Raw genomic sequence first — 5,294 nt, forward strand, 5'->3', positions numbered from 1 at the left:
TGGGGGTGGGATCCTCGTGGAGAATCCCGGCTGGTAGGTTTCTCTGTTCCTGGCGATCTGCTGTTCTGCGGACCGGTACCTGGTATCTGCCTATCTTCCCTTTTTTAAAATATATTTTTATTATAAAAATATTGCTTACAGAGGGGTTACAGTTACGTGAGCAAGGTAATGAGTACATTTCCTATCAAGCATTGTTACCTCTTCCTTTTTTTTCCCCCTACCTTCCCTTCCCTCCCACCTCCACAACTACACTAACCCTCCCCCGCCCACCTAAATTATAAAGTTTCTTTTTCAACAGTGTGTCTTGTACATCTCATTGTTACAATGGGTCAACCTGTATCACTATTTAAGCATTTTGTTTTTTTCCCTTCCCTTCCCCAAGCTAGAGAAGTGTATCTACAAAGAAACAAAAAAAATCACAGGGGTACATTATAAATACCTTAGGAACAATAGCAAGAAAGAGAAAAACACGTGTGTCCCTATCTTGGGGTTCATTTCACTTAACATCATCTTATCTGATCATAGGTATATAGCTTTTGGCCTTTTCTGCTTGTCCCAGACATATACTAGCTATTGCAAATAAAGGAAACCATGAAGTGCATTTTGTTGATAAGAAAATACAGAAATAAAGCTAAATTCTGGCAAGCAATATTATTAGTGAGGTGATTAACAAGAAGTAAAGAAATATATTGCAGCCACACAGCTCCATGAATGCATATTCCCAGTAACTAATATCTGAGGCAAATATTTTAGATGTTGAATTGGCTGATAATTGCAGCTATCAGTAGTAGAGTACTATGTAATATGTAATAATAGAGTAATGTGGACTTAATTTGTAGAGAATGCATATATTCTAAAAAGAACCAATGGAGCTCTTTTGAATGAATGAAAAATTGTTGATTAGCAGTGAAAAACATTAAAAAGGAGAACAAAAACAGTTCAGAAGAAATCCTTCAAGCCTAGGTCACTTTGGGTAAACTGTTTTACAGAGAGGGAAGCAGAAATTAGCTTTATTAACATGCAGCATCACTTTTCAATGTTTTCTTTGCTCGTGTTTGCTGTTCATGGTGAGGAGAGAGTATCTGATTGCATCCAATATACCCTTCTCATGCCTTCCTGTATCTTTAACAGGCTTTGAAAAAATAATCTATTTCTTTCTCTAAATACAATACCAGAATTCCTGCCCTAGGGACTAGCTATACTTTCAAATCTAACAAATTAAGCAAGGCCTTTTTCCCCCTCTCATATATTCTCCCTTTAGGGTATCACTACATAGACCACTACTGACATATTAATAATATTTAATGATAACTACATTAGCAGCATTAATAATGGTTTTTAATTCCTTTTGTAGTGAAATCAATGCCTGTGTGCTTAAAGGAAATCATTAGCAATTCCATATTGTGTCACACAATTTTCCAATTATTTCAATACTGAATTTTCATATTACCACAGAGACATGCTAAATAAATAAGGCCTTGAAATGTGACCACTAAAGCCTTATCATGTCAGCTTCCACATGCAGTATTTTTGTGCTCAGTCATAGGAAAGAAGGAGCAAGTTCTTAGCTGTGAGCAGAGATCAGGAGTATGCACCTTGATTTGCCAAAGTCAACAGAGGCTTCTCCAGTAATATATACAAGTGGGATTGAGTATGTCTTGTTTTTTTGGGGGGGGTCTGGTCGTGGGGCCTGAACTCTGGGCCTGAGCGCTTTCCCTCAGCTCTTCAGCTCAAGGCTAGTGCTCTACCACTTGAGCCACAGCACCACTTCCAGCTTTTTTCTTTTGCTTATGTGGTACTGAGGAATCGAACCCAGAGCCTCATGAATGCAAGGCAAGCACTCTACCACTGAGCCACCTTCCCAGCCCCAATTGAGTATGTCTTATTCATTTGCTGCTTTGTCTTAGTACATGGAGCAATCTTTTTTATCCATCAATATTCTGCTACATTAAATAAAGCTCCAAATGTCCTTATATTGCTACATGAATGTTCACTGCTCATATATGACACAGTCCTATGGGAATTTGTCATGATTCTGGATGGTTCTGATCCAAGGTAGTGATTGGCGACCAGACTCTGACTTGTAATGCAGGATCTCTGCATCTTTTGTTTCCAGCCTGTTGGCTAGAAAAGAGAGAACATACATTACAATGGCACATTCACTCCTAAGTGGCCTCAGATGAGGCAGGTTGCAGACTTTCTTCATTTACCCATTAGTAGGCATTAGTCACATGACCCCACTTAGATTTATGAGAGTGGAAAAAAAATGAAGTAAAGCTCATAGTTACATTGTGAGTAGTAACTTTCTCAGCCATATCTTAGGAAAAATAAAATTTACTATTTCTAAATGGGTAGAAGGAGAAAAATCCAATGTACAGCTCAATAGAATCAAAAAATCACCCTTTCTCTAAGAATGTATAGAGCTTTTTGAATGAATTAATTCTAGATTCAGTAGTATCAGTATTTCTAATGGTAGTGCTATAGTTGTACTGGATATTTCTGCTTAGGCAAGCATATGCTCAGAACCTTTTACAGTGCATTTGCTCATAATCTTTTACAGTTTCTGACAGATAAATGTTGCTTTTCAATAAATATTTGTTGAATTAATGATCAATTCAAGAATTGAACAGCCTTCCATCCCACGTCAGTTGGCTAATGAGGCCCCAAGTAGTAATAGAACTTTTGCCACAGATGACTGCTCTAGCTCATAAAGATCATTGGGCAGCAAATGAACAGTGTTGCCTTCTTCCTTCTTCTGCGCAGCCAGATGGTGTATAGGAAACTTTCCTGGACCTGTTCTTTGTGGAGAAGAAAGGGACAGACAGACAGTTGAGTCTCATTTTTCCTCCTGGAATGATCCCTTGGAGTGAGGAAATCCCGCAGAAGCCTTTGGTTTTATGTTCCCTCAAATGTTCCTACTTTGAAGTTAAGTTTCCAGGTATTGGGAGGTGATGGTAAGACCTCATGGGAGGTCCTCTTTAAGTGGAGGCAGGAGAGCAGAGAAGTCAGGACCATGCCCTTGAACCTGTGTTTTCTTTAGTGTTTCAATGTAACAATGAAGAGCTGATTTATATGCCTGTTGGTCATGCTGTTTATCAGTACCTGATTGGTAGTTTTAAAATTTTCAGTAAGGCAATTATATATGATCAAACGTACTAAGGATTTTAGCTGTAAAGACTTAAATATGCATTGTGATGCATAGCTGTCATTTGTATATGGATGTATTGTTTGAAGTACAGCTTATTTTCCTCCCATAAGTTATATCTACTGTGTACTTACAGTACGTTTTTTCATTTTCTCTTTTCTTAAAATCAGGAGTAAAAATTGTCCTCCCACATCTAATTTGACAGTTATTTAAGAAAAATTTACTTTTTTGATAATCTTAATATATTCATACAATTGCACAACTATCACTGCAGTTTCATTTTAGATATTTCATTAATTCCAAAAGAAGTGGTATCTGCATTAGTAACCCTCCTTGTCTTCCCTTCCCCAGCTCCAGGAAACACTAGTGAAGTTTGTTTCTGAGGACTTGCTTGTTCTGTAATTTTTTAAGTCAGATCTCTAATGTTGGATGTTTATATTGTTTCTACAGGTTTCTACTATGATAAAAAAAGACCCTGATAAGCATTTAATGATATATTATTTTACATTTGTCTAATTATATAGTCTTTATCTTGCTTATGATTTCTTTTCTAAAATTTACTCACTGTAAATTCACAAATCAATGTTCATTATTGACAGTATGTTTTGAAATACGTATTTACTGTGTAATAGGTAAATTGAGCTAGTTACTATACTCCTTCCCATACATCCTTATTTTGGTAGTAAGGTCTGCTCTTGCAGAGATTTTGAGAACATCATACATTGTTCTGTAACATATGTTGCTGCTGTGGTCTCCATGTTGTGCAGTAGATCTCTTGCATTTATGCCTCCTATCTGACTGGCATTTGTAATCTCTAACCAACATCTCCCTAGCCTCTCACCAAAAGCTGCTGAAGAATATTTTATTTTGCTATATTTTTGATTTTGGATATATGTAGTCATATAACACATAAATGATTTCCTTTTGATCAAAATTCTTTTTATGTTGTCGATGTCAATGTGTTTCTGTTGTCCATTTATTTAAACTGCTTTATACAGTATTCTGTATTCTGAATATGTCACAACTTATCCATTCTACTACTGAAGAATAGTGAGTTGTATTGTTTACTACTGTAACTATTCTTGTATATTTATATAATATATAAGCATATGTAATATATGTGCCTATATATAAACATGCACATTTAATTTTGGCTATATATCAGAATAATAATGGTGGGTAATGGGTAATGGTATGTTCAAATTCACCAACTAATGACCACTTTCCACAAAGGCCACATATTTACTATTTTATCAGCTATGTTTGAGAGTTCTTACTGTTCTCATAATTATCAACATTATTTTTCTATGGTTTATTTGAGATAACTAGCTCATTGTTAGATAAATGTCATTAAGTGACATTTTGCCAGTTTCTAGTTTCACATTTCATTCTATCCATTGGTATTTTGGTGAAATGAAATTTTTAAAAAATCTAAACAATCAAATTGGTTGCTTTTAAGTGTCCAAAATATAATTCTGTGTCTCAAATCCTTAACGTGCGTAGGTCATAAAGGAATTCTTCTATCTTCTGTTTTGACAGCTTTTTAATTCAAAGTATTTAAAGATCTGGAATTGATTTTTGAATCTGGAGTGAATAAAGTATCCATTTCATTTTTGTGTATCAAAATAATCAATTGTCCCAATGTCTTTTGTTACAAAATCTGTCATTGCTCTTCTAATTTGCAATGTCAGTTTACTCACACATCAGTCTTCTAAATGGAATCTATTTATACATTTTTTCTAATGTTCTACTATGTTTCTGCTCCTGAATCAATTCAGGAGGAATATTTATAGTTATTTTTTGATATCTTAGTGGGAAGCCTTTAAAATTTCATTTTATAAAAGTCAATTCTATGATTCTTATTTCTCCTATCCATGAACATTGTAGGATTCTCAATTTATTTTGTATATTTTAAGTTCTTTCAGTGAACTCTTGTAATTTTGTCATTAAAAGATTTATATTTGGGGCTGGAAAGGTGGCTCAGTGGTAGAGCACTTGCCTTGCAAGCCTGAGGTCCTGGGTTTGATTCCTCAGCACCATATAAGCAAAAAGATAAAAAAGCTGGAAGTGGCGCTGTGGCTCAAGTGGTAGAGCGCTAGCCTTGAGCTGAAGAGCTGAGGGACAGCACCCAGGCCCAGAGTTCAGGCCC

Source organism: Dipodomys ordii, unplaced genomic scaffold, assembly GCF_000151885.1.
Source record: "Dipodomys ordii isolate 6190 unplaced genomic scaffold, Dord_2.0 Scaffold228, whole genome shotgun sequence".
Taxonomy (NCBI): domain Eukaryota; kingdom Metazoa; phylum Chordata; class Mammalia; order Rodentia; family Heteromyidae; genus Dipodomys; species Dipodomys ordii.